This window comes from Delphinus delphis, chromosome 10 (genome assembly GCF_949987515.2).
Source record: "Delphinus delphis chromosome 10, mDelDel1.2, whole genome shotgun sequence".
In the NCBI taxonomy this organism is placed as follows: domain Eukaryota; kingdom Metazoa; phylum Chordata; class Mammalia; order Artiodactyla; family Delphinidae; genus Delphinus; species Delphinus delphis.
Genome location: NC_082692.2, coordinates 25,414,997 through 25,438,418, shown reverse-complemented (window position 1 = coordinate 25,438,418; position 23,422 = coordinate 25,414,997). Strand labels below are relative to the sequence as shown.

The following is a 23,422-nucleotide window of genomic DNA, read 5'->3' as shown; positions in this document are numbered from 1 at the left end:
GCCAATGCAGGAGACACGGGTTCCAGCCCTGGTCCGGGAAGATCCCACATGCCGTGGAGCAACTAAGCCCATGTGCCACAACTACTGAGCCTGAGCGCTAGAGCCCGTGAGCCACAACTACTGAGCCTGTGCGCCACAGCCACTGAAGCCCGCGCGCCTAGAGCCCGTGCTCCGCAACAAGAGAAGCCACCGCAATGAGAAGCCCGCGCACCGCAACGAAGAGTAGCCCTCGCTCACCGCAACTAGAGAAAGCCCGCGTGCAACAATGAAGACCAGATGCAGCCAAAAATAAGTAAATAAAATAAATAAATTTATAAAAAACAAAAAGAGCGGTCCTTTTTACTGTACATGAGTTATACTTCAATAAAAATGGGGAAAATTAAAAACAAACAAAATAAATCTTTTTGTTAATGTAAACTTCAAACATATAAAACAGTAGAAAGTATACTTTTATGAGTACTCCATTGTAATTGACTAATGATTTGCTAACTTCTGTTACTGGCAATAAATTGCTTAGACACACACCACAACTAATTCCCCACTTGTTCATGAGCCAAGAATGACTGTGTGTTGACTTTCTAATAAAAGGCTTTTTCCTCCCTTGTCAGGTCTCACGGTTTGAGAAATTTTTAGAATTTTAGAAAGGTAGAATTTTCTAGCCTTCTCAGGGATTTCAATGGAATGTCAGAATTTGACCCATTGACACCTATTGAAAAAATGTGGTCATTTTCAAATACCAGAGAGGTTTCATTTTTTAGGTTTTTTTTTTTAAACTGGTCAAGATTGCCTTTAGGAGGAAACAACCAGGATTGATTGATTGATTTTAAAATAAGGTCAATATTTTTTCTATTTCACCAACTGAAGAACTACAATGGTAATTTATGCCGCACTTCTCTCCATTCATATTTTAGAAGATGAATTAATGAAAGGAATGAGGTAGACTGGGGTTAGAATGCTGTTTTTACCAATTAACAATATTTGTTATGTGATCTTGAATAAATTTCTTCATCTTTCTGACCCTCAGTCTCCTCATCAATAGGCCTAAGAATATATACCTCAAAGTGTCATAATGAAGATTAAATATCATCTGAGAAAATGCCTGGACATCTGCCAGGAGCTCAGTAAATATTACTGCCTTCCCTTAACTCCTTAGCAGAGGACAACAGTGAAGAATGTTCCTTCCTCCATATTTCAGAGGTAGGTACACTCTGAAATCTGGACCTTCTTTGGGGAATTTATACAAGCCCAGTTTGAACTGTTTTACAGGTGAGGTGGCTATAGGTGGATCGAGGCAGGTGGGAGTGGGAGGGCTGTGCGATCCTCGCCTTTTATCTCCCTAGAACATCATAAACATTTTACAATAACTAATGATGAAAATATTGTCTGCAGTTTCTATGCTTCTCGATGAAAGTGTACTTGGAAAGCCATTTCTTGTTGTTGTTCTCCCTAGAAAGCATTGATCTGGGACCCAGCTGGTGTGTGGGAGGCCAGCTTTCCCATGAACTGGTGGTGGAGACACGTCAGCACAGGCTGCAGAGATGAGTCTCAGACCCTGAATGATGCTCCCCAGTGTGTGTCAGGGAGGGCAGGCGTGTAGAGGTCTCTCTACCCTTCCTTCCTTTTTGTTTAAAGACAAGATCCATTTCTGCCTTTGTCACCCCCTGCAGAACCACCAGATCTCTGAAGCCGAACCAGATCTCTGTAATAAATTACCTGAGAAAAGGGAAAAGGACAAAGTAACGTGTTTAGAAATCTGACTTTCTTCCTGGTGCATTCAGGGTTACCTGTTCCGAAAGGGCAGGGTTGCACTAAGGTGTGTGCTGGGGAGTTTGCAGGCTAACGTTCGTAGAAAAAGTTCAGTTGGTTCATTTAAGTCGTCATTTATAAATTTTTCATATTAAGGGTGAAATGTTTCCAAACCTGGGAAAATAGTGTTACAAAACAGCACTGGACATTTGTACTGCATGTACAAATAAGTCTATAGTTGACTAAACCTTAACAACAATTCTGCGAGGTTGGTAATGTATCACTCATTTTCTAAACAAGGAAACACAGGCTCAAAGAAGTTGTGTGTTTGCTTGGTGTCATACACGTGGTAAGGAAGAAAACGAGGCCTAGAACCCTGGCCTCCTGGCTCCAAATCTTTTCCCACTAGATGGTCCATGAATACTAGATGACAGTTTGAATTCTTTTGAGAGTAGTTATTGTTGACTGGCCAGCAGAAAATTAGCCCAGACTAGACTATGAATCTGGGGATCCAGAGAGTGAGGGGAAAGTTGGAGACATAGGCAGCAGATGTGAGATGTTGCACACAAACACCACAGCAAGGGCTTCAGCGCTAGATGAGAGGAGCTTCTGATGGACTCTCTTGAATTGGATCCCCTTTCATATATTTATTTCCCTTCTGAGATTATACCTCTTTTCTGGGCTGAGAACAACCAATGCAGAGTGAAGAACAAAGAAAACAGAAACACATATCATTTCCAGAGAGTGTCAAAAGTATCATCAAAATGAGGGAGAAATTCATAAATGTACATATAATTTTTTTCGATTAAAAACAATGTCCCACCAAGTAAAAGCTTGTTTGATTTTTTTTTTTTTTTGGTCAGCCCAATGTATTTTTGTTAGCAATGTTGACCACTGAAATTATTTTCTTAGCACAGAATTTTCCAGTAAACCTCCCACATCAGTGTAAACTTCCTGTTCCTCTTCTTAGGCCCCTCATTACAGGCAGCAGGAGAGCTGATATTCAGCAGAAAATTAACTTGGCAGGGTGTGTGCTTAAAGGCATCAAGTTCTAAGGAAAGGAAGTTTTTCTTTTGTTTTGTTTTGCTTTGTTTTACAAAGCATTGCTTTTTACTTGTGGTGGGCCTTTTGAAGTTATGGATTTTATTTTCTGAAGATAGAGGCTTTTGGTTTAGCACAATTCTCAGTACCTGGAAAATATTCAGTGTGAGTTGTTGAACTGAGTGTTTAACATGTACTTCCCCTTGACCAAAGAGAAACTTTTAGGGGGTCTTTTTTTTTTTTTTTTTTTGGCAGTACGCAGGCCTCTCACCGGGATGGCTCATGGGCCCAGCCGCTTCGCGGCATGCGGGATCCTCCCCGACCGGGGCACGAACCCATGTCCCCTGCATCGTTAGATGGACTCTCAACCACTGCGCCACCAGGGAAGCCCAGGGGTCATTTTTTTTTTTTTATTGTAGACAAGCTTATAGGAACAGGCGATCTTTGGAAATTGGGGAAATTGATTCGTGAGGACTATGGTCCAAGAGCACACTTTTTAAAAAGAGGCCTTTGGGGCTTCCCTGGTGGCACAGTGGTTGAGAGTCCGCCTGCCGATGCAGGGGAGACGGGTTCGTGCCCCGGTCCGGGGAGATCCCACATGCTGCGGAGCAGCTGGGCCCGTGAGCCATGGCCGCTGAGCCTGCGCGTCCAGAGCCTGTGCTCCGCAGCGGGAGAGGCCACGGCAGTGAGAGGCCCGCGTACCGCAAAAAAAAAAAAAAAAAAAAAAGAGGGCTTTGACCCTTTATTAAGCACACAACAATCACAAACCTAAGGTCAACCTCCTCTTAAATTCGTGGTTATCAGGCTTGGCTGTATATTATAATTACCTGGGGTAGAATGAGTGCTAGGATTTTTAAAAACATACTGCTGCCAGGTCTCAGACCCAGTCTTATCCACTGTATAATGGGTCTAATCTACAGCCTGGGCTTCAGGCTTTAAAAAGCTTCCCAGGAGATTCTAATGGGCAGCCAAAGCTGAGCATCATTCTCTTACATGAAAACACATTTTTACTCAGTACCAATTAAGTACCAGGCACTGTGCGGGGCACTTGTTATCTTTTATTTTACTAACATGGAAATTGAGACTCACAGAGGTTGATTTGCTTACCATGATAGAGCAGCTAAGTGTTAAAGTTGGAAAGGAAAGAATAAAAGATCCTATGACCTTACACTCTTTTTTCCATTTACATCATAGTAGCTAAAAAATATGCTAGTGACTGCAGAAGCCAATGTCTGACCTTTGAAAATGTAGACATGAGTAAATGAAGACTAACTCATTGAAGATCAGGACAGTCCTCGGGATGCTATGTGAAGCCAGTTTTTACATGTATATGGAAATAAAATCTGGGTGCCAAGCCTATTGGATAGATATTTCCTTCTAATGTTTGAAAAACATTCTATTTTTCAAAACCCAGCAATGTCTCCTACTGAATTGGAAATTGCAGATTGTTAGAAGGGCCCAATGTCAGCCCTTGCTGAGTTGGGCATCAGAGGTGTATTTAGCCATTGAGGAGCAGGACCTGGGTGGCCACCACAAAGAAAATCAGGGCTGAGCTGTCTACAGGATGGGACTCACAAAGGTGCCCTATAGCAGAGTCAGGTCACATTCATTGCCCCTGTTGTAAACTAGCTGGCTGTAGGCTGAGACTGTGTATCAGTTATGGACATCCAGACCGCTTAGAGACCCAGGGAGCAACTATTCCGTTAAGAAAAAGTAAACTAAGAAAAACAAGACTTCAACCAAACTCAACTCTAACTGTGGTGGAGAAGCTCAATGCCTGCCTGAAGGTGGCTTGTGGCTTTAATGTGTGTGTGTGCTATGTATTTTTTTGGCTTGAATAACCTCTTATTCACAGTGCTATGCCTCAGGTGCCCCATTAATGCTTCCTTTTTCTTTCTAAATTTCCCTCCCTTCACGGTCTTTGCTCCATCCTTATAAACTCTTTGTCTGTTGGCTAAGAAACATTTGGAGTAAGCATGGATTGTGAACATTTTAGAGTCATGTCTAGAGCAGTGGGAACTATTTCAGAAAGAAAGAAAAATGTGAGACAAAGGCAGATGAGAAAAGGAAGTAGACACAAAGAATGAAATGGGCAGGTAGAGAAAGTGACAGGAAGGTACTTAAATAGACAGAGATAGAGAACAGACAGTATAAGAAAGAATGAATGAGACAGAGACAGTCAGAATCCCAGCAAGAAAGGATGGAGAGAAACAGAGACAGGAGCTCAGAGAGAGCTAGACATATATATAGAGAGAGAGGGAGACAGATAGACAGACAGAGGCAGCCAGTCAGCAATAGAGAGAGAGAAACAGAGACAGGCAGCAGAGAAGACCAAACAGGAGACAGAGGGGGTCAGGGGTGAAGGGAGACAGAAAGAGAGACACATGTGCCGAGAGAGGAGGCTGGAGGACGGAGGGAGGCTGACGGGGAGAAGGCAGTGAATAGAGGGGTGGGGCCAGCAGATGTGTGGTGTGGATGGCACTCTCACAGAGAAACGAGAAGCTGGGCTGCTGTGCCAGGAGGGACAGCCTTTCCATCGGAGCTGTTGAAGGGGATGAGTTTAGTCATCCTAAATAGAAGAAGGATTCCTTCCTCCCCAAGCCCAACCCAGGCTCCATCTGGAGGGCGGTCTGATGAATGTGGCTTCTGACACCAGCACCCTGGGCCGTGGGAGGACCTCACAGAATACAGATGTGGGAACCGAGATCCTCGTGGTGGACGTGTGTGGCTTCCTGGCCAGCCCTTCTCCATTCACTCCGTTTTCAGTAACAACCTCCCATGTTCGTGGGGAACCACCCCGCCCCACCTCCATCCCCTGTGGTTTTGTGGCATTGGCAGTGCCTCCCACCACCCCCACCCCAGGGATAGTGTACAACTCAGGCTTGGTGTCTGATCCAGAGCGTCAGCTTCCCCTGTGGTCAGTGACTGGCTCAGGGGTAGGCACATAACTCAAGGGAGGCGTATCAGAGCCAATCAGTCTCTTTTGGGGGTTTGTTTGGGCTCCAGGGTTTGCCCTCAGATCCAGACTTGAACCCTCGAGACATGTTGGCTGCAGCTGGGGCTGCCATCCTGCCAACTTGCATAGTCTGAAGACGAAGCCAACACACAGAGCAGCAGAGAGTAAAATGAAGAACCACTGCATTCTTGTGGCCTCTTCTGAACACTGTCCAAGCTGTTTCTGAAGTCTGAACTATCTCTAGAGTTTTTATTTACAAAAGCCAATAGATAACCTTCTTCTCTGACAGCATAAACCAGTTCGAGTTGGAGTTTCTGTCACTTGCAACCAAATCCTAATTGATATAATGTTTTGGGTTATATCACCAACATTCTATAGACATGGAGTTTAAGTAACTTACCTAAGATTTTAGCTAGTTGCTGCCAGCACGTGAACTGAGGTTTCACCTACCTCTACACCCTTGAACTCACTCTTTCCTTCTCTCCCCCTCATTTGATTTTACAGTTAAGATATCAGGCCCATTTCAAACAAATGATTTTACTCTAGCGGCTGCACAAGTTCTGGAAATGCCGACCCTAGGCAAAATTGCCAAGCCCAGGCAATGCTTATCTTGGCTCAGCTATTTCCTTATTCTGTGATGTACTCCTCTCCCTTCCAGCCATGGTAAGCAGAATATGACAGGTATCACAGATACTTTTATATGAACTTACCCAGTAGAAGCTTTACCTTTTAAAAGAGACCCTGAAGGAATAAACTTCTAATGCAGGAATTCCAAATATTGTAGCATATGGTTAGAGGACATACTTGGAGTTGCTGAACCGTCTTAGAATTCTCTGAACTGTCAGTGAGCACTAGGTCCAACAGTCATTTCATAAGATTGTAAATGAAACCTTACTGAAGAATCCTGAAAACATCCCCCACGTAACACATTTAGAGCGGTGGCACTCAAGCTTCACTGCGCATTGGACTCACTGGAGAGCTTGTTAAAACAGACTGCTGGCCCCATCCCCAGAGCCTCAGCTACAGTGGGTCTGGGGCAGGGCCTGAGAATTTGCATTTCTAAAAAGTTCCCAACTGATGCCGATGCTGCAGTTCTGTCTGGGTGGCACCCCACTTTGAAGATCAGGTTTAGATTTAAAAATACACCTCTGAGAGAGCTTGGCCGGCTGACATGAAACCTCCACACTGCGCTGCCCTAGTCCTAGATTCTAGTAGACTAGGAGTAGATTACTTCCTTCCACCTCCCACCTCAACCCCCAGCAGAGATGCCGGCCAGAGCTGGAGGTGCAGCTTGGGCAATGGTGGAAGGGCCCCTGGTGCCCCACAGATGAGCCCACTTGTGAATCAGATGCAGGACTACAGCCAGGGGTCCAGGAGGGCTAGGATCTGTTGATGCTTGTGTGGTGGGAAAACATTTTTAAAATATGAATTCAGGGTTTTTTTTTCTTTCTGATAATTCCTATTACTCTAGGAACGTCCCCTACATACACCTCTCCCCCCACGCTAGAACACTTTTATTCTCACTGCACCAAGCAAGGGCTGAGGTAGTACAAGAAACAAGAAGCCTATTTCCAGCTTTTGTGTGTCTAATCACACAGGCCTGCCTGTTTGGCTGTGTGGCCAGTACCGCGCACAGGGCACCGCTCCCAAAAGGCCCTCGCACTTGGGTCTGATGCTCTGCGGTGGCTACCTTGAAATTCTTAATAGTTTTAGCTTTGAACCTGACTTGTAAAGCAGACCACAGGACACTGGAGCTTGCACCGGGGGCCTGGAGCCTCAGCTCTTGTGCATCCTGCCTCCACTGTGTCTGGCTTGGGATCCCTGAGGTACGCCCCCCCTACCCCCCGTACCCTGGTGCCACAGGCCCTGCCAGCCTCCCTTTGCCTGGGCCGTGCTCCGCTAGCTCTCTCCACAACTGGCGCGGGCCTGGGCGTGGTTGTGGGCACTGGGGGTGTCAGGGCCTGGTGCACCCACCCCATGGCATCTGGGGGTGGGATTCAAGGAATCTGCCTTTTGGCCTCAGGCTGAGGGTACCACAGACATCGTGGGGTGTGCAACTTGGTGAGGTCTCTTGCCCACCCATCCAGGACCAAGTATGTACATGTGTACCGGCGTGAAGGTGGCCATCCCTTGAGGATTGGCTGTCCACTGTGGGCTGGCACTGTGGGCCCTTGGGAAGGGGATGTTGACTTCCCCAGCCCCAACCCAGCTCTGTGTTTTCATTTTGCATGGAGTCTGGCAAACGATGTAGCTGCCCCAAACACAGGCTTGAAATAGCCCACAGAGACCTCTACACCCCAGAATAGCAGAGATGAAAGGAAGTGCAAAGCTAGCCCCACGGAGGGTTTTGCTTTTCCCAGCACCACGTGGGAAAAGAAGACCCATCCTTTGCACTCAAAGTAGTAAGAAGTTGAGCTGACAGCAAGCTGGAACTGGGGGGGCCTTGGGTCAGGGATCACTTAGCAGTGACCAGAACAGTCCAAAGGCCAGGTAGGAGCAGGCATAATAGGGGGGAGGCCAGCATGGATAGATGGTGGCCCAGACTAGGTGGATATGTGCGTGTGTATAAAGCCCACTTTGACAGACTAAACTCCTGCCATCAGAGGAAATGGAGGTTTGAAGTAGAAAATAAGCTGGTTTACAGAAAAAAGAATATTAAATATCTACTTTCCTGAATTTATAAGTTGAGGTTCATACCTGATACACTTGCCCCCAAAAATGGGAAAAGGAGTTTATAGAGACGTGGGGTTAAGAATATACAAGAAGGGGAGGGATAAACTGGGAGATTGGGATTGACATATACACACTACTATATATAAAACAGATAACTAATAAGAACCTACTGTATAGCACAGGGAACTCTACTCAATACTCTGTAATGGCCTATATGGAAAAGAATCTAAAAAAAGAGTGGACATATGTATATGTATAACTGATTCACTTTGCTGTACATCTGAAACTAACATAACATTGTAAATCAACTATACTCCAATAAAAATTTTTATAAAAAATAATTTATTTTGAATATAAATAAATTTATTTAAGCCCATTAAAAAAAAAAGAAGAAGAATGTGCAAGGAAAGGCATCCTCTTACAGACTGGGAGCTGAGAGCCCGGTCAGCCTGGCAAGGAACCACCATTCAGAGGGTCTAAGAAGGGAACTCTGGACACTACCCTCAAGAGACAAATCAGCCAGGGTCAAGAAATATCAGGACCAAGGCTGGTCAGAGGAAGCCAACCTAAGAAGCAGTGTCGTGGCACACTTCGAAGCTTCCTTATAAGAGAGCTGTTTAAACTGTTCATTAAAATATTTTGTTCTATCATGGATACATGTTCCTTTTGTACTTAATGTGGGAGAACACTTTCCTTAAAGCACCTTTGCTACAGTGGTTTAGGAATAAAACAATGTTGGTTGCTAGGGGCGCCATCCCCAGGCAAGGCAAGATCAGTACTCGATGAAAGTGAGCAGGAGATAAGTCAGAAAGACTGGAAGGAGGGAAGTGACCTCAGCCTGATATTTTAATGAAAAAAAAAATGGGATGTTTCTTTTTTCTTTTTTTTCTAATTTTTCTGCAACAAACATGCTTTACTTGTGCAGTTTTTACAAGAGGGGAAAAATCTCTAAAACAAAAGAAAATTGGAGGGACACACAATACCTGCGGTGAAGACGTATTTATGATGCTAATCTGCCCTTCTCTGCATTCGGGAGGAGAGGAGAAATGAAGGAAGAAAAATCCTAAACATAGACTATCTGTCACATTCTCTTTCCATTAGCCAGATCCATATACAAATGAAAGAACAAACATTCCCAAGGAGCAACCGGAAAGTTGTGGCAGCGGGGAGGTCCCCCTAAGGGGGCCGGGTCTTCAGAGGAAGAAAGTCCACCTGCAGGAGCCCTCCTCAAGGAGTCAGCTTAGACTAAATGGCAGCCCATCTGGAGGATGCACCCCAGCAGGTTGCTGGGCTTTTGAGACTGCAGGGTGGGGGCAGGGAGTGGATTCTGTGGCCAGACCAGCCCCATGTCGATAAAAATTCTTATATAATCAAGTATGTTCCAGGTTGCAGCAAATTATACAAAACTCAGATAAAACGAAAACCACTGCATCCAAAGTGCACGGATAGTTCCCTGGAGCTCCCTGGAAGTGGATTTGACTTAGGAAGGGTTTTAACTTCTCCGTTTGGTGCCAAACCTGCCATAAGAGAGAACTCCTGATATGGATGCAATTCATACTTGTGATAAATCAGGACAGAAAAAGCCATTCAAAAACCCAAAGCAGCCACACAGAACAAAAAGGAAGCAGAGAAAAGCAGACTCGGAGAGAAATGGCATTTGATCACTCAGAGCAGATTACTGATTTGTTCTTATGGAATCAGACGGAGTGAAAAAAGGGACTTCAGAAGGGGGTCAAGTCCTCAACTCACTTGAAAGAGTGTGCACCCTACTTGGCTGGGTGCCCTTCTCCACCGGTGTGGCCTCTATGTAAAGAGAACTGGGTCCTGGTTCTCAGAAGCTTGTGTTTCCTCTCTGTCAGGGATCCTGTTTAGCTCATGATGGGAATTTTGTCTTCAGCAGCATCAGTTTTCAAAATTCCTCACACGGGCACAAAATTAAAAGGGAAGCGGAGTCCCTTTGGGATGCTTTATCTCATGAATCATCCGTCCCTTCCTGACTCTCCTGGGAATCCCATCCACGCACAGAGGTCCCATTGACTCCTGTGGTCCCTGTCAAAGCCAACTTCAAGAATGGAAAAGATGAACCCTAGTCGATTTCATGTTGAACTCACCAGCTAAATTCTGTTGCCGGCAAGGGTCAGAGCAGCCTAGGATTAAAGAGACAGAAATAAAAGAGCCTGCTATTCAAGAACCTGGGGGTTTCTTGCATTGTGATTGTAAATGGATTCCAATAATTTATATGCAGATAGATGAATGGGCCATAGAGCTCTGCAGAGTTTTTTTAAACTTACCCTTCAGCCTGTTTAGGTGGTAATTAGACTGTAAACACGTGCAACTAAAGGAAGTACCTCATCAATTTCATTTTATTTTCTTTTAATCCTAGAACAGGTAAAAGAGTTTAAGAAAGTTCATTGAAACCTATGCAACCCAAACCCTTTCCAAAGAGGTAGCAACTTTGGTTTTTGAAATACTTATCTGATTTAAAGATTCAACAAGAAAAATTATTTTTTAAATAAACTCAGGCTAGATCTGTTCTGTATGCTTCACTCTCCCAGGAAGAGAAGAGAGAAGAATTGACCATGGAATGGTCATCAGAAATTTGTTGTTTGGAAACATGAGTATTTCTGTGTTATTTGTAAATAAATCATATGACTGATTTGTTCACTCGTTCATTCATCCGTTCACTTTGTTCATTCAATGAAAATCTGTTAAGTCTCTTCCATATGCCAGGCCCTGTGCTAGGCCCAGGTGAGTAAAATGAAATTAGATAGATTCTGGTTCTATGTCAGATGGGGTAGGCAGCCCTGTGTCTTCCACTGAATGCAGCTTGCAGCTATAAAACCTGGACGGAATACACGGAGCAGGTATTTACAATGAAAAGTAAATAGTAGCAGGTGGATTGGAGACAAGACCAGAATTTGAAGTACCACTGTACTGGTGGTGAGTCTGACACTTTTTTCCCCTCTGGTATCCCCTGGCCTGGCCTCGCCTCAGGGCAGCCCCAGACCCAGAGGTGAACCTTGGCAAGGATGGAGAATGAAGGCTCCAGGAGACGCCGTCTAGTTCTGACACGAGGAGTGAGAAAGAGGTCTCCTGACATTCGGAGAGAATGGGGAAAATTCCCCATTTTTCTTTTTCCTTCTTTTTCTTTTCCTTAATCTCTCACACGACCTAGACTGTGATGGCCCACAGGTACCTAAAAACTCTGAGGGAGAGGAATCTTCCTCTCCAATCAGAAGAACTGGCCCAAGAGAATAGCACAAACACCTGTTGCTTTTTTCTGTCTTCCCGCCATTTGGCCCTTGTAACGATGGATCTGATTCTCTTCTTGATGTTCAATTGCTCATAGCTCTCAAGCCTTACCACTCCCCCTTCCCTTTCTGCCACACATCTGGGCAAAACTGATAGAAAGCTCAGATACTCCCTTGTAACTAGCAGGCGGCTCAAACCATGGAGCTCCAGCTCCAGGAACTCACCCCAGCCTCACCCCCCAGCATCACGAACACCAAGCCGGCCTTCTTTCCTGGCTCTCTCAAGACATTTTCAGACCAGCTTGGGAGCTCTCCCTGCTCTCTCCAGAATGTGAATAATAAACCTTTTCATGCCCTATTGTTGTATGTGTGGCATTATTGATCTTAATATCCAAACTAAAAAAAACCTGGGGATGGGGGTCTATCTCACTCTCACTGAGTGACCCCAACAGCTCCAGACATGGGCACAGTTAAGGGAAATGCATAGCAGATGAGGGTCAAAAAGGGACACTTCGGGGAATCAGAGAGCACCAGGGAGATCTCAAAAGATCTCAGAGAGGAGGCAGCTTGGGGTGCTGCTCAAGTTGTTTAAGAATTTGGGCTTATTCCCAAGCTGTGTATGTGTGAATCTGACTATGAAAAGTCTATGGGAGACTGAGAAATAAACCACTGGGAGAGATCACCGCCCACCGTCAGACTGGCCACTAGGTGGTGTACACACCAGATAGATCAGAAGAGCCCTGCAAAGGCTTTGAAAACAGAACTGATATTGCAAACACCTCCCACAGCAAGTTGGTCAGACCTTGAAGCCTGAAACCAATTAGGTTGATTGCCTGCTAAAACAGAAATGTCAACATTTTATAGGATTCAGACAAGACTCAGAGTCTCATACATAATTTCAAATTGTCCAGGATTCAATCCAAAATTATTCAGCATACTAAGAACCAGGAAAATCTCAACTCTAATAAATACATACAATTGTTAAACTTCATAAACTGTACACAAAAAGTCAGATTTGCTGTATGTCAAAAATATTTTAAATTATTACAATTTTAATAATGTCCTTCACTTACAAGAAGCACACAACCTAGGGCAGGAAATAGAATAAAAAATTGATAATGACATAACCGTTAGTAACTGTGATGTTAGAGGTGGACAGGATACTGTAGATGCACAGAAGGATACCTAACCCAGTCTGGAGAGCAGGGCATCAGAAGATTGAGATCAGCTTCCTGGAAGCACAGATGCTTAAGTCTTAAAGAATAAGTAGGCAAAGAGGAGGTAGGTGAAGAAGTAGAAGGTATTCACACACAAGTAAGGGGCTGCAGGAGCAAAGCAGGCACTGGGAACTATAAACAGTTCTGTTTTGTTGAGGTTCTAGCTGCCAAGTGGGAAGGGGCAGAAAAGAATCTTGGAATGACCAGGATCCAGCCATAGAAGGCTTCATCATATACTACATTTAACCCTCTAGGTCATCCTATCTAGAATCTGATCTTAGTTCTGTCAACATTAACACAATGGTCATAATGAAATCATGGCATCCCTCTAGGTTTTGGCTTCCTGTGGCAGAAACTATAGGTGTGCCACTGATACCTGTGTGGTCCTCTGTTTCCCAGCCTGGTTTGCAGTTGGGTTGGCTGTGGGATGGATGCATTCTGCCTAACGGATGCGAGTGGAAGTGATGAATGGAATACTCAGGGCTTGGATGTCTAAAGTAGCCAGGTGCCTTTCCTCAATCCTCTTCCCTTTTCCCATGGACCTTAGAGGCCATGTGTTGAAAGGACATGCAAGAAGATGGAAGGAACCTGGATCACTGAGTCATCACTTGAAGGAGATGCCTGACCAGGAGTTTGCACAAGGGAGCAATAAAGTTTTCTTATGTTAAGCCACTGAGATTTCATGGTTTATTAGTGCATCATAGTCTAGCCTATCTGACTAATACAGTTTCTCCCTCCATCTCTTTATCAAGAGCAAGATAGCTGCCTGCCAAAGTCTTTTCCAGCTCCATAAATCCAACTTTTAGATAAGTCTCTCCTCCAGTTATCTGGCTTCTTCCTGGTGCTTTGCCTATATTTCTTGGGATCAGTCCTACCTATATTCTTCCTTTCCAGGATATTCTGAATCTTGCGCTGGAGAAAGGTCATGATGCCAGAGACACTAGATTTAGATAGGTTCTCAAAGCTCACCTTGTATACCTTACTTTCTAGTGTCTGACTCGCCTCTCCAACACCCCTGCTATGTGGTGGTCCAGGGTCTTCTTGAAAATCTCTAGTAACTGGAAACACTCCTCCGACTATACAAAAGTTCTTCCTCCCCAAACATTCTAAATAAAGGGACACACTGACCATAATTCATAATCCCCATGGCCTGTGCTTAAATCCCCCTATTTTATTTTTCAAATGAATGAGTAGTAATTCCATTCAAATGAATGAGTTTTAATTCTGTTTGGGACATCTGAGCCTTTTCCTGACCTCTTCCCATCATGACAACAGTTCTTTTCTTCTTTATACAATGAACTATTTATTTGGTGGGAGTTGTATTGCCTCTGTGTGACAGTCCAGAAATTTCTCTTTTATCCATCAACTCCCTTATCCCCATGAGTAAAGAGCTTTCTTTGAAAGAAGCCTGTCTAGAATGTCAAGGACAAGATCTGATAAGCAATAGTAGTCTTGAAGTTCACATCTTTGGAAGTTTTAAGTTTATCTGTATGTCCATGGGGTTTCTCTGAAACCACATATATCTTTTAAAAGTCAACACACCTAAACAAGACAACAGAAGGAAACATCTTCATCTGGATGGAAAGTTTTAACATGAAAGCTTTTTGTAGTGAGGGACTCTGATGATTTGACCAAATGTCTGTTTAGTGCATAATGCTAGATAGTCCTTGAATAATGTCAAGCGCAACCCATGAAACAATGATAAATTAGACTGCAACAAAATTTAAAACTTTTGCTCTATGGAAAGACTCCACCAGAAGCATGAAAAGACAAGTTACAGATGGGAGAAAACATTTGCAAACCACAAATGTGACCAAGGACTAGCATCTAGAATATATAGAGAACTCTCAAACTCAAGAGTAAAAAATAAATACTCCAGCTAGAAAATGGGCAAAAGACATGAATAGACATTTCATCAAATGGTGGCAAATAAGCACATGAAAAGGTGTTTCATTAGCCCTTAGGGAAATACAAGTTAAAACCACAACGTGCTATCACTACACTAAAATATAAAAGACCGACAACACCAAATGCTGGCGAAGATGCAGAGAAATGGAATCACTCATACATTGCTGTTAGGAATGTAAAAATGGTTCAGCCCCTCTGGAAAAATAGTTCAGCACTTCCTCGAAAAACTAAACATGCACTAACCATATAACCCAACAATTCCACTCCTGGACATTTATCCCAGAGAAATGACAGTGCATGTTTACACAAAAGTATGTACATATTAATGTTTATAGCAGTTTATTCCTAATAGTCAAAACCTGAAAACAATCCAGATGGTTAAACAAACTGTGGTACATCCACACCCTGAAGCACTACTCAGCAATAAAAAGGAACTAAATATTGATACCTGCAACAGCCTGGCTGAATCTCCAGAGAATTATGCTAAGTGGAAAAAAAAGCTAATCCCCAAAGGTTACATATTGTATGATTACATGTATATCATATCCTTGAAATGACAAAATTATTGAAATAGAGAATAGATTAGTGGTTGCCAAGAGGTTAAGGAGGGGGTTGGAGTGGGTGGGGAGGTGGGTGTGGTTATAAAAGGCCAACAAGAAGAAAGGATCCTGGTAGTGATGGAAATGTTCCAGATCTTGCATGTATCAATGTCAATAAGGTGGTTGTGATATTGTATAACCGTTTTGGAAGATGTTACCATGGGGTAACATAAAGAGTATAAGGAATCTCTCTGTATGATTTCTTACAACCCATGTATATATAAAAAGCTTAACAAAACCATGCCTGGGTTGCAGCCCATACCTGGTAAATTACAATATCGGGAGATGGGAGCCAGGCATCAGTAGTTTTCAAAGATGCCCAGGTGATTCCAATGGGCAGCAAATTTGGGGACCACTGAATTAAGCATTTCAGAAGCCTCCAAGGAGACAATTTAAGATGAATGAAATAGAGTTTTCCTGAAGTTCTGTCTGTAGCGACATCTTTGCAAAAGGGAATGACACAGAAGCATCCTATTACATTTTGACCACAGCCCCAGTCAATTTCAGGGAGAAGCCCTGACCGTTTCTTATTCACCTGGCAGTCTCCTAGCCTTGAAGCTTCACAAATTGAAAAATTCAGCCTAAAAGCCAGCATTATTAACCACTTTGCTAATTGGAATAATTTACCAATTTTAAAAAATGTATTTCATAAATAGTTCAATTTCTTCCTAACCGTCTTCATCCCCCAAATCTTTATTAAATCCAGCCTGAAAAGATGAGTTATACAAATGCTGCTAGATGTTCCAGAACCTGCCCAAGGTGTTACAGGTGTGTGGTTGTTTTTAAATTAACTCTCCATCCACATCTGGTTTGAATTTCAGAAACTTTTAATATTCATTGCCTTTCTTTCCATGAAATTTGTTAGATATACCACTTAAACTTGCTCTAACAATTAGCCCCTTAGAATGAACTATAAGAAGAAAGGAGAGGGGCTTCCCTGGTGGCGCAGTGGTTGAGAGTCTGCCTGCCGATGCAGGGGACACGGGTTCGTGCCCCAGTCCGGGAAGATCCCGCATGCCGCAGAGTGGCTAGGCCTGTGAGCCATGGCCGCTGGGGCTGCGCGTCCGGAGCCTGTGCTCCGCAACAGGAGAGGCCACGCCACAGCAGTGAGAGGCCCGCGTACCGCAAAAAAAAAAAAAAAAAAGAAGAAAGGAGAGAGAAAGGGGCTGAATCTTTCTTTTCTTTAAATTTGGTCCCAATTTCACCTTTACAGTGAGTCCTGCTGCACTGCTGAGTGGATTTTCAGAATGTTTCTCCATTGCATGTTTCCAAGTATTATTATGCCCTGTCTCTTGGGACCTTTTCTTTTAAATTAAAAACATTGCTTAAACGCATGATCAGAGCAACATTAACGTAATGAGAAAAGGCAGCCTTATCACACAAGATAATCTGCTTTTCCTCAAAGATGCCAGTTTTATTGCATTAAGGGTCGTTTGCTCAAAGAGATCTGAAGAAGACACATGGATTAACTCTGTACATCAAGTCCTCTTTCTCACGTTTGATTTTTACACTACAAGTACAGTAGTGGCTCCATGGAGGCCGTCAGAATAGGAAAGATTGAGCTTTTTTTTTTTTTTTTTTTAACACTGACAACACCAAATGCTGATGAGGATGTAGAGGAACAGGATTTTTTTTTTTTTTTGGCTGCACCAGGTCTTAATTGCAGCAGGCGGGTTCCTTACTTGTGGCATGCGAACTCTTAGTTGTGACATGCATGTGGGATCTAGTTCCCTGATCAGGGATCGAACTTGGGTCCTCTGCATTGGAAGGCAGATTCTTAACCACTACGCCACTAGGGAAGTCCCAAAATTGAGCTATCTTTAATTTTTTTTTTTTTTCCGGTATGCGGGCCTCTCACTGTTGTGGCCTCTCCCGTTGCGGAGCACAGGCTCCGGACACGCAGGCTCAGCGGCCATGGCTCACGGGCCCAGCCGCTCCGCGGCATGTGGGATCCTCCTGAACCGGGGCACGAACCCGTGTCCCCTGCATCGGCAGGCAGACTCTCAACCACTGCGCCACCAGGGAAGCCCTAATATTTGGTTTTATTTTTTATTCTAAGAAATCTTTTGGGGAAGATGAAGTTAGACAAGTATGCTAGTGAATGAATGTAAATCCATTTTACCATTCTTTTCCTGCTAAGCAAAAGAGAAGAGTCAGGAGTCATCCTCATCCAAAACAGAGGCTCTTCTGGGTTCAAGCACACACAGACACAGAGCGTTAAACTCAGTTAAGGACAACCAATGGAAAGCAAGATGCACACAAAGATTACCCCTCACCCCATGATGGGAAGTTTCCCCGCAGCAACATCTGGCGACTGCACAGTCCAGATTTAAATAGAAGACTCAGAAGCAGGAAACCATACTCAGCCCAGCTCTTTATGAACACAGCTTGTTGCTAAACCAATTTATTCTGCTTCTAATTCACAAGTCTCTAGCCCCAACCAAACACCCTCCTTTGGTTCTCAGAAGGCATGGAGCCCTTTCCCCACCGAAGGGCCTTTGCTCAGGCCATTCCTGCTACCCACAATGCGGTTCCCCTGACTTCTTGCCTCTCAGACTTCAGGTTTCAATTATAATACCTCTTGCCATCCCCCTCGAGAGTCAGTCTCTAATTCTCAGAGTCCTATTCTAACTCAGACTCCTTTTCCATGGCTTGACATCTGTTGGGCTGTATCCCACAGGCCTGCAAGTCTTGTAGTTGTCCAGCCTCGGGACGGCAGAGCCCAGAGACAGTGACAGAGACATCAATGGTTTATTGGACATGGGGAATCCTACAAAGGGTCCTGGAGAAACTCCCCACTGCGTCCAGAGGACAGGACATGGCAACAGTCTTTGCTACTCAGGGGAGAAGGAGGCTACCATTTACAGGGGGGATTGACATCAGGTGGGCTCAGTTACCAGGGACTAATTCAGCCCTATAATTAAGAGGATTGAATAGTTATGTGAGGGAAGCAGGGCCTGGTCAAGCAGGGGATGCACAGAGAGCAGGAGAACAGCCATCTTGAAGGGCCTGACCATATAACATGCAACAGTTTTGTGAAATTAATAAATGCTTTCTCTGAAAAATTAATAAATTAATAAATGCTTCCTCTAGCTAAAAGAGTAGATACCATACCATTCCTTAAGACAATTTTAGTGACTAGTAAAAATCGACTACATTTTTAATTAAACACACCCACCCATATGATAACCAAACACAAAAATTATAGTGATTAGCTCAAGCCATTCATGATCTGAGACCACCTTCTAATGATGACATGCAGATTACTCATTTAAGCAGGGGCCATGCTGAGTGACCTGTGACCCAGACCTAACCACTCTTGTTTCACAGTTGTTCCCTCCTCCAAATACTTCCACACATCTCTTCTCTGTCCCATTCACCCATTCAATAGGCATCTCTACTGCCTTATGAATCTTACCAACCTCTTAAAGTAAATTTTAAACTCTTGGAGAGCAAGGACCACTTTTAATAATAATAGCAAACACTACTGAGTATTTCCTCTGTGCCAGTCATAATGTTTTGTGCTTTCCTCTCTTAATAAAATGTGCAGTGGAGCCATGATTGGAGCCCAGGCAGAATGATTGCAGAGCCTGCATGCACACTCCTTTCTATAACGTGGATCTGACACGTCTCAGCTGTGTGCATGACCTTTGGCAAGTTGCCTCAGTTTCCTCCTCTGTAAAATGGGGATGACACAGTATCTACCCCGGAGGGTTATTGGGAGGATTAAATGCTCAGAAGGTGGCTGGCCCACAATACTCATTAAACGTTAGTAACTATCATTATTGTTTTTAGTAAAGTGCCAAATTCCAGGAAACCTTTCAGTCCCAGTAGCACGGAAAGTCCCGTGTTCCTGGCAAAAGTTCAAAATGAGTCCAGATGGCAGGGCTAGGACAGGGAGTCAGCGGTACCCTGTTCACTCTCCACTGCCTGTCTCTTTTAGAGCCCACCTTAAAATTCCCCCTTAGGTCCTGTAATTGACCTTTTCTCCCCATCACAATATTTCAGGAAACTGTAATCCTTAGTCAACAGGTTGTAGTGCAGAAATTGTTACCTTTTCGGTACATTCTTTTTTTAAAATTAATTAATTTATTTTTGACCACGTTGGGTCTTTGTTGCTGCCCACAGGCTTTCTCTAGTTGTGGCGAGCGGGGGCTACTTTTTGTTGCGGTGCGGGGGCTTCTCATTGCGGTGGCTTCTCTTGTGGAGCACGGGCTCTAGGCGCATGGGGTTCAGTAGTTGTGGCTCGCAGGCTCAGTAGTTGTGGCTCACGGACTTAGCTCCTCCGCGGCACGTGGGATCTTTCCAGACCAGGGCTCGAACCTGTGTCCCCTGCATTGGCAGGTGGATTCTTAACTACTGCGCCACCAGGGAAGTCCTCCTACATCCTTTTAGTCAGACCACCGCCCTGTTTTCTAAGAGGAAACCATTTGGAGTTTGATAATAACTCTAACAAGGTTTAAAACGCCTCGCCTACCTGAATGAAACTAGAGCATCTAGTGCCCCCTGCTGCCGTTTGTAGGAAAGGCAGCCAAATAAGAAAAGCTGGATTCTTTGACAGCGAACTTCTGCTTATCAAGGTCTAAAAAGAAATCGGTATAAATATCCTATAACTGAAGTTAGATTCCCGTTTCACCTTTTCTTGAATTCACCCCCTTGAAATTCAGTTGTTTACTTTGCCTCTGCCAAAAAATGACTCTTGCTTAATTATACTGAGAAAACTCATTTACCTTTGCTTTCCTTGAATTTGATTGTAGCTGCTTTGACTTGGGGATTTGTACTGGTTTTGTTTTACTCTTGGCTTGTTTTCATTTCCGTGAAGCCCGAGACCGGCGCGCGGGGCGAAGGCTGAGGCGTCAGCCGGCGGAGGTAGCCTTCGCAGGCTCCACGGCCCTCGGGAACCCTCTGAGGCGCCGCGGCTCCGCTGCCTTCGAAGACGCCAAACTTCCCAGGATTCTGAGAGGTCGCCGTCAGGGTCAACAGGACGCCGGCCCAGGGCTGAGTGTCAGGCGGGTTCAGCCAATGAGCGTGCGCTTTAGGAAAACTGGGCCCGCCCCAGCGGACTTGGGCCTTATAAACGGTCGCTCCGAAACGCTCGCGTAAAGATGCTTGGGCCAGTTGTCGAGCGAAGGGCAGTTGCCCACCAGCGGTCTCCGCGGCGTCCTCGGCGGGGAGGGGACAAAAGGGTCTGACCTGCGCGTCCGAAGCAGGTGAGGGCGAGCAGCCCGTGGAGACGACGCGCCTGGCCGAGAACAGGCACGGGGCCGCCTCCAGAACCCGCCCCGAGAAGCCGGCAAGAGCGAGGAGGGAGCGGGTGGGGGCTGGGGAGCTGGCGGGAGTCGCTGGGTGGCTTTGGGCGCAGTCCCCAAAGCGCCTGGCCCAGAGGGTAGGTGGCCGGGAGCAAGGTGTGATCTCGGACTGGGTCTGAGCCAGGTCCGGCCGCGCCCTACCCAGGGCCTCCATCCTCCCCTCCCGCTGGGAACAGACTCGCTGTGTGACCGCAGTCTCTGCCCCAGGAAGGCCAAGTTCCTTGACAGCAACATCTGGGTACAGAGGAAGATAGAGATTGATGATAGCACTTTGATAGGAGGGTGTCTTCCAGTTGTGGCCTCCGCTGTGGCCAGGTTGCCCTTTCTTTCCCCTCCCAGCCTGGAGGGGCTGTGGAGTTGAGATCTCAGTAAGGAGGTGGTATAAATTTGTTAACGTCTTTCCAAGGTACAATCTTTCATACTTAGGATGCGTGGGAGTGGACTTTTGCTGCTGGATGGTGGCTTTATTTGTAATCCTTCCAGTGAAAGCTTTGGGCGATCTCGCCCTACCTTAGCTCATGGATTTCTAGTAAGACATTCAAAGCTCATGGTTTCCTTGTTAAGACTTACTGTGGCCATGTGTCTCACCCGACCATTTCAGAAAATTCTACGTTGGTGGCATGAGCTGTGATACCAGCCTGGGGATTAACTGTTGTGCTTTGTATCAGAAGAGTGCTAGTTTAATTTTTTTTTTTTTTTAAACACTGTGAGAACTGTGACCATGTTTTCTAAGAGGTCAGATAATGAAAATGAGAACGTTTGTACTACTAACGCAAGCATGATTCCCATCACCAAAAAAGAAGGCTAAACGACTGTGTTATTTTAACGACAAATGTAAGGACACATACAACTGGATCAGGGAAGTACATAACCCACACAGCATCCTGCACACTGTGTGGGAAAGAATTTGGGATTGGGCGTGGTGGAGAACGGGATGTGAAAGCGCATTTCGAGACAATCTCACAAGTCCAGAATGAGACAGGCAAGTGCCCCCAAACCACCCAAAGGTGGTGTCTTTTTGGGAAATGAAATCAGCATTCACCCAAAAGTAGCAGCTGGTGAATTAGCATGGGCGTCCTACACAGACAGACATGCCTTGTCCTATGGCTGCTTTGATTGTTCTATGAAGCTGAGTAAAGTCACTTTTCCTGATTCAGAGGTTGTGACCAAAATATTCTGTGGGCAAACAAAAGGAGAAATTTTGATAACAGATGTGTCGGTCCCTTACAGTGTAGAGCTGATTTTGTCATCTCTCACCAACCATCATGCTTTCTATAGTATATCGGCTGCAAGCCATGCACCAAATCATGGCAACAAAAAAATGTTCTTTCTAGCTCTCAGGTACTTTGACTTGAAAAATGGAGTTTCAGATCGTCTTCTGGATTTCTATGAGGATTTTAATGAAACTGCCGAAATCATAAAACAAAAGGCTGTTGGTATTTTGCCCAAATACGAACTAGACTTCGCTCATCTATGTGCAGACTCGTCAGGTAGCACAAATGTAATCTTTTTGGTTGGTTTGGAGGCACTTGCCTGTCTCATTCTGGACTGATGAGCAGAGAGAGGCCTAAATGGTAAGTAATCATGTGAGATCTGAAGAGAAGAATTGAGGACCTGAAACAGGCTTTGTTTGTTTGTTTGCTTAAAAATCAGTAAGTCCCTTGTGACTTTGGTTTTTATGAATCAATCTTCCAAAGCCAGGGTGCCCCTGGAAGAATGGATATAAACTGAGTTCTGAACATTTGAAAATGAGGACCAGGCTGAGGATCCCAGATCACTCACTGAGGCGCAGACGTCCTTGGAGGTCCTGCCTAGGCTCTCAGCCTTGCCTTCCCTTTATCCAAGTCCACCAAATACAACTTAGGAAACCCTGCATCACTAGAGACTGGGAGTTCTGCAAATCCAAGGAAACCTGAAGATAGAAATCACAAGATCTGAGAACTTGGATGGGAAAAAGAAGTTTCTGTACTCACCAACGTCTAAGTAAAATTTAGCATTTCTTTCCATTAGGAAAATTGGCAGCAGACCACAGCAGTGCTAGAACCCGTGACTGTCATCCCCAGGAATCAGATGTTCATGTTACAGACACCTCAGAGTATTGTTTATGTGCACAACTACTTGGAAATTGTGGTAATTATTAAAACCCACTTCTAGATCTCATAATTTGATAATGAAGCACATCTCATATCACAGATGTAAACGTTTAATATTTTGATAACTTCATTTCAATAAAACTGGCTTCCTTGTCAATCCTACATACTTAATCCTGTACATTTGTCCAGACTGCCCAAGGGTTGATGGCACATTGGAAGTTAAGAATATGCTGTGGATCATGAGCAGACAGCTTTACAAAGAGGTGGAGGTGAATAGGCTTTACTGCACTCTCGTCTCGTGCTCTGTCTAACCTTCCCATTAGACAGAGTAGGTGTCAGCTGGAGGCATGTGAGTTGAGAGGACAGTGGCCCTTTTGCCTAAGAACCTTCCTGTTCCCGCATGTTGTTCACCTTGCTCTTTTCGATTTGGGTGAAAACGCCTTGAGTAGGAATACCATGAGGCTGTTTTCAGTCTCTAAGACCTCAGTGACAGGGGTGGAAGGGATCTCAGCATCTTATACATCCAGGCACTGGGGTCCAGGGGGAAGTTATTTACTTGGGGGGGGGGCTCGTATTAGTTAAAGACACTGAGGCATCCCAAGAGGGTTTTTGGTTTTATTCAGGTTAGG

General features: G+C 44.7%; 1 long non-coding RNA gene across 3 annotated transcripts in view; it reads right to left on the bottom strand.

Annotated features, from left to right (window-relative positions):
* LOC132431936 (uncharacterized) overlaps positions 1-20,342 on the bottom strand; it is an 80,064-nt gene extending 59,722 nt beyond the window's left edge. For all 3 annotated transcript variants that reach the window (XR_009520817.1, XR_009520818.1, XR_009520816.1), the window contains exon 1: positions 20,122-20,342. This is a non-coding gene — a long non-coding RNA (uncharacterized lncRNA). The remainder of the gene's footprint in view (positions 1-20,121) is intronic.
* Between the last annotated feature and the right edge of the window lie 3,080 nt (positions 20,343-23,422).